This window comes from Ixodes scapularis, unplaced genomic scaffold (genome assembly GCF_016920785.2).
Source record: "Ixodes scapularis isolate PalLabHiFi unplaced genomic scaffold, ASM1692078v2 PGA_scaffold10__122_contigs__length_95168666, whole genome shotgun sequence".
Lineage (NCBI taxonomy): Eukaryota > Metazoa > Arthropoda > Arachnida > Ixodida > Ixodidae > Ixodes > Ixodes scapularis.
This window is the reverse complement of record NW_024609836.1, coordinates 1,145,255-1,157,906: the sequence shown is the minus strand read 5'-3', so window position 1 is coordinate 1,157,906 and position 12,652 is coordinate 1,145,255.

Sequence of the window (12,652 nt, the reverse complement as noted above, 5' to 3'; positions counted from 1 at the left end):
TTCAATTCTCTCCTGTTGAGATCTCTGCTGCGTAAAGTCTAGTGAGGTTCGAAAAGTGCAGTTGTAGTCGGCAGTCCTTGTCTCATTTATGCTCACATGCTCTACCTCATTTTGCGGGGTGTCTGGTAATGTCAAGCAGCAATCAATTACTTCCTGGTTGCTCTCATCTCCAACTATCTCAATGAAAGTCGTACTGTCCTGGTTAATGTTCCCAGGTGCCTTGGCCTTCTGACCAGCGACCGGGCAGGTTGTGGCTGGCCAGCCTTTTCCTGTGATCTGGCGTTCTGGCGTAGCCTGGGTCAGTGCATCAGACGACAACCGTGTGGTTAGGTGATGTTGAACCTGGTACTCCTGGACAACAGACCCCTGAGAGCTCCTCAGCGCAGTCAACGTATTCTTCCGTATCAGAAGTAATCGCTTTCAGGGAAATTATGTTGGCTTCGGAATATACTTCTTCTTCATTCTCCGCCACGATGGTGTCCAGTCGCTCTTCAGAATGGATACCCTGCTGGGTATCTATCGATAGATCTGGCTGCGGATCTGTGAGAGCTTCAGTTGTAGCCTGCAATCGTTCTAAAAGTTCGTTTTTGTTACCGGAGGTAGGCAGACCCCGTGCTTTCAGCTCCCGTTTCAGATCGAGAACCTTCATCGCCGCCCTAGCTGGAAAGATTGGCGCCATCTACGAGCGACGGCGGAAACCATACTGGTTGTGTGCTTGCCACCGTCGCTTATAGATGGCGGTAGCTGTCCAGGCAGGTCAGAGCCGTATATTGGGAGAGTTTGGCCAGTGGGTGTGGCGACGAGGGCGCCGGAGAGGAGAAAAGTAAATGAAAGGGAGGAGAGCGCCGAAGGAGTGAGAGAGAAAGAAGGGAGCAGAAAGGAGACGACCGCCGTTTTTTTGCAACGCTGTCGGAGTCGGAGATTAGTCGGAAAGGAGCACTGCTGAGGCTACTCGTCGTCTGCTACGGGCCGACTTCTTTTTCTCCTGATTAAAAGGTTGTGGCCATACGTCGAGAAAACTTCATTTAATAGCTTTTAACCCATCGAGGAATAACAGTATATCATTTTCTTTCCAGAGCCAGCGATATAGAAGGAAATAATCGAGATTTAGATGCTGATCCCATGCATTCCGCCGGGACAATGAACGAAAATGGCGGCCCTCCCCACTCAGCTGGGAGCAGCCGGGATTTCACGCGCATGCGCTCATGTCTCTCGCTCTGCGCCGCGTGCTGATTGGCTCACTCGGGAGGAGAGCGTTACCGCGGCGAGATCCTAGACAGACCAAACTCTCCCCATATACGGCTCTGAGGCAGGTTTGTGTCGACATACCGGACGCGATCCTGGGGAACCTAGCCATTACCAGCTCCGCTGGAAAAGGAACATCATAAATTTTCCGATGGCCCATCAGGCTCATGGTTTGTCGTATTTCGGGACATCTAACGGCCTAATGGTTTAATGGTCTGTTGGTCTAATGGTCGGTATGAATTTGGAATCACACATATGTACCGGCAGAAGGCGAATATTCCATTACAGTCAAATGTTAACTGTATTTTGTGACCATTAGTATATAAAAAAGGAACGCCCGGAGCGTTAGACTACTTTCCGAGATTCCGTGGAACCCTGAAAGCCAGGTTGGTGATTTGGTTATGGCATGATATCATTTCTATTTCGAAATGATTGAACGTTGCATTATTAAACCGCAAAAACAAAACGGAAGAGAAAATGCGCTTAATCCACTCGCTAATTTTGAGACTCCACGACGCGCAGAAGCTTTATCGATGTTCGTTGCGTGCCTGTCTACACTCTGTCCCTATCGTCCATGCTGGGCCCGACGGCGTCTTGCGACAGCGTGCAATGCACTAAGTCTCGTCGGCCCGAGAACGCGGTAAGCCTCGTATTACCGCATTCGCGACTTTGTAAACGTTTCCTCTCGAAAACATTTAGTTCACAGTAAACCCATTTCCTATCAAGCAAAGTGTTTTTTTCCGCACATTCTCTGCCACTTAGGTCGTAAACATGATCAACTTGACATTCAAAGCGGATCAACAAATTGTTTCGCCAGCGAACAATAACACAATTTAAAACACATCTGTGGTTGCAAAAACGTACCTGATTCTATAAGAACGCGTCTTCGTTACCTTTCGAGCATCATAGGACAATTGTTGAGGCGGATTATTACGAATTGAACACCGTGGGCTTGTGAGCCACGCCGCTGTCAGCTTTCCACACCGAATGTAATTCACGCATGCGCGACAACGTGAGATCATTGGCACCTCGTTTCGACCACTGCTGGAACCTCTAAAATATAGTAAGGAGTTTTCCACCGCCAAAAGATGTCATGAAAAGCACCATCAGACTTTTTGCCTTTGTCTATCGAGATATCCTGATGGTCTCACCCGGGCAACATCAAAACATTCCGATGGTTATCCAGTCGCCAGAAGAAACGTTTCATTGGTCTCTGAGCTACAAACAGAGGCTCTTAATGGTCCATCAGCCACCATAAGAAATGTTTGATGGTCCATCAGACACCACCAAGTAAGCCTGTCGGACCATCGAAGAAGTCTGATTGGCCATCAAGAAAGTCTGTTGGGCCATCAGAGAAGGTCGGTTGGACCATTAAGAAGGTGTGATGGGCCATCGAGTAAATTTGGTGGACCATAAAAAATTCTGATGTTCTTTTTAATCGGGAACTTAGCGCATAATTTAGTTAACAAGGCTTAGTTTGAGTATCGCGACATGCCCCTATGGGCGGTTATTTCGAGATGATGTCCGGAAAGGGAAGCACGTTTTCAAACCGTCCTTCGCTCCAAATTAGGTCCCACAAAATGAATACTTCGTGCACGAGTGAATACCGATGGGTTTTGTCCCACTGAGCTATGCGGTGAATGCGGCGAATAACATTTCTGGTATTCGTATTCGATTTGACATTTAACTTTCCGTCCTGGTCACTAACTGGCACTATTGGTTTCAAATTCGAGTCCAATCAGAATTTGCCCACCGATATTCACTATTCGCACATCCATATTTTTAATGCCCGCAGACGCCGGCCCATGCGACTCGTATAAATACATTGTCAACATGCTCCTTGGTGCGTTAGTAATTTGTCTGAATATTGAATGTCTTAATCCAGCAAACACGTGAAGTTGACCTTTTCAGCAGCCATTTCATATATTTGAGCGATAAGAGAATTTTTGATGAGAAAAAATTTCACTGGCTCCATGCTTAAAAAAATAAAAACAATCTCTGTTTAAAAAAAAAAAATTCGTCTTTGCGAAAAAAATTGTAAGCACCGTCTCATTCACGTGCGCGCTTTGCGTATCGCGCAATGTTGACATTTCGGGCGGTTTCCCCCCAGAAAAACAATTGTCGCTACGGGTCTAGAAATATTTACAGGCAAATTAGGCATAGGAAGGATTGACAAAAAGTATTAATCGCCGACTATTTGGGTTGTTATTTTGAGAAACAAAATCACAAATTCTGCACACTGCGCAATAACGCTCGAGATTAAAAATTTTTTTCTCTGTATCTATAAAAGCTAATGTCTTCACACTTTGCAGTTTGTTGCCCTGTATATAGCTCATCTGCGCATGATATATTGTTGACCTGGTTAGCGGCAGCAATTTACAAGAATTCCTCATACAGGAGTATTTAACTAAATATGTATTATTTTGAATATTATTGAAAAAAAAGCCATGTTTAATATTTTGATAACTTTTAAGGAAAAATTCTAATACATTTTCGTACAACCGACCCAAAGATACCCACGGACCGGAGCGATCGAGAGGCGCTACCCTGTAACATGCTTCGCGGTGCCTGTTTCAACAGCCGGTGCATCTCCGTCTACGCGACGTAAAGGTAAAAACCGGGGCTAATTTGCAAACAGACCAGCCTACAACCTTGGCCGTAACATGATGTAGGAAGTAGGGCGCGGCAGAACCTGAACCTGCGCCGCCTGTGAGCGCCAAGAGATCCGCCGCCGTGGAGAGCTGCACAACGCAAAGAAAATAAAGACACAAAAATCATTTCGATTGACTGAGATTGTTTGTATTGGGCGTTTTCAGACAAAATGACCGGTCAAAAAAATTTTTTTTTTAAATTTTTACCAAGAGATATATTTACTTTGCTGTGTAACCGCAAAAACGTATAAATTTTTTTTTTTTGCGGAAAATCATTTTTTTTTTAAGAAGAAAAATCACAAAGTCGCTGTCGGCATACGCGCACGTTTTTGCGGCTTGCGTGAAACCGTATTTTGGATATTTATAAAATAAAAACTGTTGTTGCCTTAGGTTTAATATTTCTAGTGCAGATCGAGGCTGTACATAAAATAAAATGAGGCAGGCATATACTATTGATTATTGAGCAACTCACATCTTTCTGGATCCGGAACTTAAAAGACTGGAAATTCAAATTTTTTAGCATGATTTGGACGCGTTTGTTCTATATTCGCATAAATTGTCATTGAACAAGAAAACGATTACCTTTCTTAAAACAAAAACAAAAACAAAAAACACTAATATGTAGATTGGCTACCGATTTCGCAATAATGGGGAAATCAGTTTAAAATGACGGCCATTTTAATTTTTCTTCTACTTTTCACAGACCAAGGCTCATAATCTGTCCTATAAGGCCCTTCAAAAACGCTTTGGAATGTTTTTTTTTTGCGTGTTTCTGAATTTACAGAGAGCTAAATATACAGAATTGCGGTAACGGGAGTAGAGAAAGATAGGACGTTGCCAATTTCAAACAAGGGCAAGCAAGGGGTCAAAAAATGTAGGAAGTCTGTGAAGAGAAAACACTGTGACAGGAGTTCGTGAAAAATAAGAATTCATGGTAAAGATTACAAGCGAGTTTGAAGGGTCCCTATCATTTCGTCGAAACTCGTTTCGTGGATTACGTTTTCTGGACAACTTTTCATGGAAACACGTTGGGTCGACACAATCTTTTCATCGACACTCGTTTCGCGAATTGCACATTGTAGGGACATTTCCTCACGGGTGTATCACTGGGTACGCGTTAACACCTCTCCCCCCTCCCCCGCTTGCATTCAAGCCGCTTCGCGGCGACAGTCTGCGGTGGCTCCTTACAAATATGTTAACCCACCTGATCGACCCGTACACACCGCTTCGCGGCAACAATCTCAATCAGCTTATTACAGAAAAAAAAGCAAGGTAATCCGAGCTGTTGATGAAACGATTTGTCGATGAAACAATCTTTCGATGAAACATCGCGTGTCGATGAAACAATCTCTCGATGAAACAATCTGTCGATGAGACGTCGTTCGACGAACTGATTGCCATCGAGGCTGGGCTACTGACGACCAGGTTGAAATAGTGATAAGAAGGAAGACATGTTTAAAGTTATACGATTCAAACGATCGAGTTTAATGAATCAAGATGTTGTGCGCACATTTGGTACTTGTCGCGTGCATTCCTTCTGCCGGACGCTGACCTGAGTCGGTCACTGCGCTCTCCTGGCACTCCGAGGAGGAAGATTCTTTTCTTGGTTTGCCTGTAACAATCACTGTTCGTTTCTGCTCAGTGGCACCGCAAGCTCGCCACCTCGATCTGCTTTTCGCAGCCATAGGAGACTTTACTTTCAAAGATATATATTTTCTGCGTCTACTGTTCTTGCTTAAACAGCTGTGGTTGCGAAGTGTCGGACCGCATACACTGTCGCAAGTGAGAGGACTGAATTCCACGGACAGCAGAAAACAGAGTCCCAATGGGCGCGTTCAGTGCGGCCCCGGAGTCAAGGAGTCACTGACTCGTTCCACTAGACGGCCAAAAGTCACTTCCGGTGCACGTAACTCCGGGGCTTCGGTGTCAAGCTCCGAAGCACCGAGTCCGGAGACGGTGCACGTAGAGTCAGAGGAGCTAAAGATGACGTCATTTTCTGACTGGTGACGATTTCCGGGGAATTCGGCGGGAATATCCAGAAAAGGTTTCGAATCCTCCCGTGCGTCTGCTGCTGCATCGACGACATCCACTGCGTCCGAAAGCCCCGTTTATCTGGCTGAAAGCAACGACGGTAAGGGACAACTCGTTCCGTCTTCCGTCTAACGTTCCGTCTCACCTCCTTATGTTTCATTTCGTGTTGAAAGTAAAAACCTCTCCGTATATGTCGTTTTCTTCTTACAGGACGCTGGACTACTCCTCTCTATATTAGTATCGGTGAGTACTTCCATATTTCGCTGATCACACACTTGCATTTGAAATTGACATCGCTCGTTTAAATTGTCGGCGAAAATGAGTTGTCGGTGAGTGTGAGCGTTGCGCGACAAACACGAGCCATCGCCGATCGGCATTTTTCACTCCCTTGATACTGCAGCCCAATTCCGCTTGCGCACGGCCGCTGCATCTCTATCGATATTTTGGTAGAGCTCAGCTCGATACTTCCACCGCGCAAGCGCTATTGTTGCTGTGGGCCTTCCTTGTATCGAAGTGCGAGCCACTTCCCCTTGCACTAACAAACACTATCATTTGATCGTGCTTCTTGTTTTGATCACATCTTCATAAACTTCGCTAGCGTGCACATTCTGTCGTGTGAATATGCATTGCAGTGTGTTACGTAAAAGTGCTGTAATGCAACTGCTTTCTCTTGTTGACAACTTCGCAATTTTTTTTTCTTTATAGTCAGTGGTCATGAGGAGTTGGACCCGCAGCCATGTAGCAGCAGGGAGTGCGACGGTATGAATCTCACGCTTGGGTTCTGAAGGGAATTTCTAGAAGCCAAAAATATTCTCTCGTGTGAAGAGACCTAGCTTCTTTCTGGCCTAAGAAGGCTGTTAGCACATGCCGGCTGTCACTCTCTGGCTTCCAGGATGCTTGTAGTCCTTCCTGCCAGCGTTAACTAACCTCGTGTTTTGTCTATATATATGGGTGGTTTCATCTCAAATCGTGCAGGCAAAAAGGGTCGAATTTTTAATTTCGATGAAAAAAATATATGTTATGGCGCCGTTTTTAAAACCGCAGTCGACACAAACCGCAAGTTCGTCGGATTTTTTGTTCTCGACTTATGAATTTTTAAAGAGGCCGCGGCGAAAAGCAGCGTTTTTCACACCCGTCGTGGGTCGGATGTTTCGCTTGATCTCCCGCCATGGATGTTCAGTCCATATTATATTAACTTTTTTCAAGCACTCTGTGGACACATTTAAAAGGCTCCAATACCATGAAATAATTTTAGGCTTTTTTCTTTTTTTCTGTAAAAATGTCAAAAACGCCTCCTCGGTCAATTGTTGACAAACTTTGACAATTAATTACTGGCGATCTACTTGGGTTACACCGATATTTTTTATGTCCACGGAGAGCCCAAAACACGCTATTTTTATTTATTATAAAATGCCTTGGCTGTATAAAATATCCTTTGCGGTACGTTTACGTTAATATTATGCAAAAACCAAAAAGTACCATTTTTGAAATTGATTTTCTCAAAAAATCCAGTTTTTATTTTTTTTATTTTTTGTTCAAATGTAGATATGATAGTTGTCTACACAAAAATCAAGCCTAGAAAGTGTATATTTTGTTTGTATGTTCTACATTTAAGCATCAATATCGTACAAAAACGTGTTTTTACGGCTCGAAATGGACTTGCGAATTGCGCGTCTTCGCAAGCTTGGAAATAGTTTTTTCCTTTTTTCAACGTTCCCACATAAAAATGAAATACAGTATTTCCACCCTGATATATTTATTGATTATTTAAACTTTATTATAGGCGGCAAGCTACATCGGAGGAGTTCCAAAAAGAGAAAGCAACACTTCTTAACAGACCCGCAGGTGTCGTAAATTTTTAACGTGCAGCAGTCGGCAGACGTCGTATTGATTCGGGGCCCTCATTGGCCTGCATGAACGTCCCGCCCTTTCGGAGCCAGCAGATGACCACGACCTTTCGCGCTCGTTGTGTTAGATGGGACGGCCCGCGAGAGTAATGCGAGCAGCGCACCCTGTGTCACGAGCAGTGAAATGGTGCGATTGTGTCGTTAAAGCGGCGAACAGTGACAGCCACCCAGGAGGAGTCTGTCAGAGTATTGCACAAGGGAAAGCAAAGGAATCGTTGCCTGAAAGGATGAGGACACCACGGCCTTCGAATGTCGGCGGTCAACAACTGTTCTGCCAGCCAAAACAACGCCGCGTGCGCGCTAAAACCGGCGGCGCGGGACAGAAATCCCGCAGACGCACACACGAAGATTGGCCGGTTTCGTTAGGGATGAGGGGAAATTTGAAACCAGCCATCCGTGCATGCGTGAAACGATACCGCCTGTTTGCCCTAGCTTCGAGCGCCCTATCCTTACCTTGAAACGGCCGTGCTCTCTCTCTCTCTCTCCGGGGAGATCCGATAGCACCGAAGGGTTATCTATTAAACTTGAGGAAGAAAACGAGAAGGGAGTGTTTAAGTTTAATTATCCCCACCAACCCGCTCGTTCTGTCCTTATAAAGGGTTATCTCTTTTGGAAACAGCAAAGCCCGGAGACTGACATTAAAACGAGCGTGTTGGTAAATATACAAGTTTGTGTTTGTATTCTGCCCGGAGACTAGTTGGGTCGAAGTCAGCCTCCTTGTCAACTATAACCGTTTGTGAAGAGTGGGCTTCTCCCGAGATGAAACGTTAGCGCCGGCTGACGTGCTCTTTTGAAAAAAGGGAAGGGGAAAGAGAAAGTTTGAGTAACTGCAGAAACTACCTCGAAAGCTCCTCTCCCGATATGAAGCTTGAAGCATAGTCTCGGTTACCTTCTCGCGCATCGCCTGCTGGAATCTATTCTTCACTTTCTTTCGTACAGTCACTGTTCCGCACAGCCGTCGTGGATGTGCGTAATAGAGGGAGGAACAGATTCGAGCATCATCTGGACGCCGTCATCCTGCCAGACTTCAATGTCGTGGGGCCGACTCGTGTGTGTTTCTTCGCCCCGCTGAACTTTGTTTCTCGGGTGCGGTTTTTTCTGAACGTTTTTTTTTTCAATGCTTTCTTACTAACTGTTTGTTTAGCACTGTTCAGTTGTTGGGTTTATCTCGTCATGGCGTAGCGGCCTGGCGGTGATGTAGAGAGCGTGTTTGCACGCATTTGGTTGCGTCCCGTTTAGGGAATGCCCGGGGGAGTTGGTTTTTGTTCTTGCCATGTGCGTCTTTATTAAATTTTTTTTTTTTTTTTTTTTTTACCTTTACGTGCCGTCGACTTCTTTGTCTGACTCTCCACCAGGCGTGGACCTATCGCCTTGCCACCGCTCAAACCTAAATACTTTTTTTTAACGCAATTTTCGTTATGATTGGAGTTGGGCAATTAAATTCCTATTTATTTATTTTTATTTCCTACCCCTCTCCATGACACACTCTCTGTGTGTTTCGGACCGTTTCTGTGTCACCACTTTTGTGTATTACGGAAGTGAAAGGACATTCCATGGTGACCTGTGCGATGTGCGGTGAACAAGCCCCAGTTCGGTTTCGTAAAGAATTGTATATAATATATCGACGATGTGGTGACTTTCTTTGTCTTAGTAATATGACAGCTAATAGCTAGTCGTGCTAGTTTACTTTTAAAGGTTTATAAATCGAAACAATACAACGTCAGTGCCTTTTGGTTATTGAAAGTCTACTAGGCCTGCTGATTTGGTTAGATATGTATCTCATGGTTCCCGCTGTTATCAAAACATACATAAACATTCAATACCACAAAATCCGTTTATAATTGATTACAAAATGCAGAAGAAAATTTAAGAAAACTTTTTCACAATTCATAGAGACGCATGGGTCGCTATGTCTGACTTAGGTCATGCAAAACAAAGACGTCTTTTTCCGATATTGAGGCCTAAATATAAAACATGAAAACAAAATATACACTTTCTAGGCTTGATTTTCGTGTAGACAACTATCATATCTACACTTGGACAAAAAATAAAAAAATAAAAAAATGGGTTTTTTGAGAAAATCAATTCCAAAAATGGTACTTTTTGGTTTTTGCATAATATTAACGCAGACGTACCGCGAAGGATATTTTATACAGCCAAGGCATTTTATAATAAATATAATGAGCCTGTTTTGGGCTCTCCGTGGACATAAAAAATATTGGTGTAACCCAAGTAGATCGCCAGTAATTAATTGTCAAAGTTTGTCAACAATTGACCGAGGAGGCGTTTTTGACATTTTTACAGACAAAAAGCAAAAGGCCTAAAATTATTTCATGGTATTGGAGCCTTTTAAATGTGTCCACAGAGTGCTTGAAAAAAGTTAATATAATATGGACTGAACATCCATGGCGGGAGATCAAGCGAAACATCCGACCCACGACGGGTGTGAAAAACACTGCTTTTCGCCGCGGCCTCTTTAAAAATTCATAAGTCGAGAACAAAAAATCCGACGAACTTGCGGTTTGTGTCGACTGCGGTTTTAGAAACGGCGCCATAACATATATTTTTTTCATCGAAATTAAAAATTCGACCCTTTTTGCCTGCACGATTTGAGATGAAACCACCCATATATATGTATAGTTGCATATAATAGGGGGGCTTTGATGATTTCTTGGCCCCCCCGGCATCGCCTACAGCTGCATATTTGAGGTTTGGTGTTTAAAGGGTCATGAACTGATAACCTTAATAATTACATTTGATGTTTTGGACATTTTAGATCATGAAGGAAGCCCTCATAAGGCTGGTGAAGGAGGGGCGTGGTCCCGCAGCGAGGTGTTGTTGCTGATTTCACTTAATGAAAAGTATTATGCTGACTTTAACAACCGAAAGTCAAAGAAAAGAACAGTGTGGAGGAAGATCAGTGTAGAAATGAAAGAGGCTGGTGCCCACAGATCGCCAGACGACTGCGAAAACAAATTCAAAAGTTTGAAGCGGACTTACACTAGAAGGCGGCAAGATAAAAGGAAGACAGGACGAGGACGAAAGGATTGGGAATTTTATCAACATATGGACAACCTTTTCCAAGATACAGCCGAGTACACTGCCCCGGTGTGCACGAGCATGCCGGTCGTTCCTGCAGCCTCAGTCACTGAGTCCCAAGTCATCATGCCAGCCACCACAGGGCCGTCAGCCACCACTACAGCTCTAGCCATTGCCGTGCCCTCCCAAGCCGGCACTGTGTGTCCGCAGAGCGCAGAGACTCCAAGGTCAACGAGGCAGACTGAGCTCCCGCAAGCAAGGAGGAAGAGGCCGGCTGCAGTCCTCCTGGGAGAAATCCTTGAAAGGATGGACGCATGGGAACAAGAAGACAGGCAGCGGTACAGGCAGCAGCTGAAGCTGCAACGTACGAAGGTCCGACTGCTGAATCGCCTTGTATGTCAATCTAAACAGTCTCAGCAGCCTTAAAGGGATGCTGAACCGAAATTTAGAGTTCCGAAAACAATGCAGGAGCTGTAGGCGGGACGCCACAACCCCTACAACACTACTCGGAAGGCGATATCTCGAATCGACAGCCGTATTTTTGGAAAAAAAGTTGAGATTGAACAAGGCCGATGAGGCACGTGACGTCCAAGATATCTCGTTTCTTCCTCTCTTCGTTTCGCTGCCTCAAGGCGGCGAGGCAGAGAAGACGCAAGGTCGTTTCCTCTTTTCGACTCTTCTCGGAGAAACAAGACGTCAACATACGTGTCAAATGCGCCTCCTTATTTTTATAAAAATACGGTCATCTGTTCGAGATATCGCTGTATGAGTGATGGTTTGGTGTTTGTGGCATCCTGTTGCACGCCTCTGCCGCCGTGTTTTGTGGAATCCAGATTTCGGTTCAGCATCCGATGCTGAACCGAAATCTGGATTCCACAAAACACGGCGGCAAAAGCGTAAAACAGGATGCTACAAACACCAAACCATCACTCATACAGCGATATCATGAACAGATGATCGTATTTTTATAAAAAAAAGGAGGCGCATTTGACGTGTATGTTGATGTCTTGTTTCTCCGAGAAGAGGAAACAACCTCGCGTCTTCTCTGCCTCGCCGCCTTGAGGGGGTGAAGCGAAGAGAGAAGGAAACGAGATATCTTGACGTAACGCGCTTTGTCGGTCGTCCATTCGAGATATCGCCTTATGAGTGGCGTTGTAGGGATTGTAGCGTCCCGTTTACCGCTGCTGCATTGTTTTCTGAAATCAAAATTTCGGTTCACCATACCTTTAAAAGGTGCACCGAAGGGGTTGGTGCTTACGTCATTTTATAGCTCTAATTTATTCTCTGTGCTCCAAGGATTCAAAAAATCTAGAAACTGTTGTTACACGTGCCCCACTTCAATATAAAAAATGAGATGTTACGTTAGAAATCTGACAAAAATGCTGCAGAGGGGTGAAGGGGCAAGAATGAATTAGTGAAACCAAGTGAAACACGCTTGGTTCATGCCTTGGGCCTGCAAGGCAGCTGTAGACAAGATCTTTTCATAGTCGCCGAGCCCACTTATTCATGTGACCTCGAAAGTCATTTTGCTTAGACTGAATGCGCTTCACAATGCTCCACTAGTTCTTCTTAGGTCCTCCTCCTTTCCCTGGAGCCATTCTTGTTGACAGTCTGGCTTTGAATGCGTGTAATGCAGAAGGACGGTATAAATTTCTCGATTTCTAGGATCCTTGGAGCAGATACACGAAACCAGAGCCACAAAAAGAAAAAGTTAAAAACCTCTTTAGTCCACCTTAAAATTTCACTTTTCTACAGCGATGGTCGTTTAGTGTGTCGTTC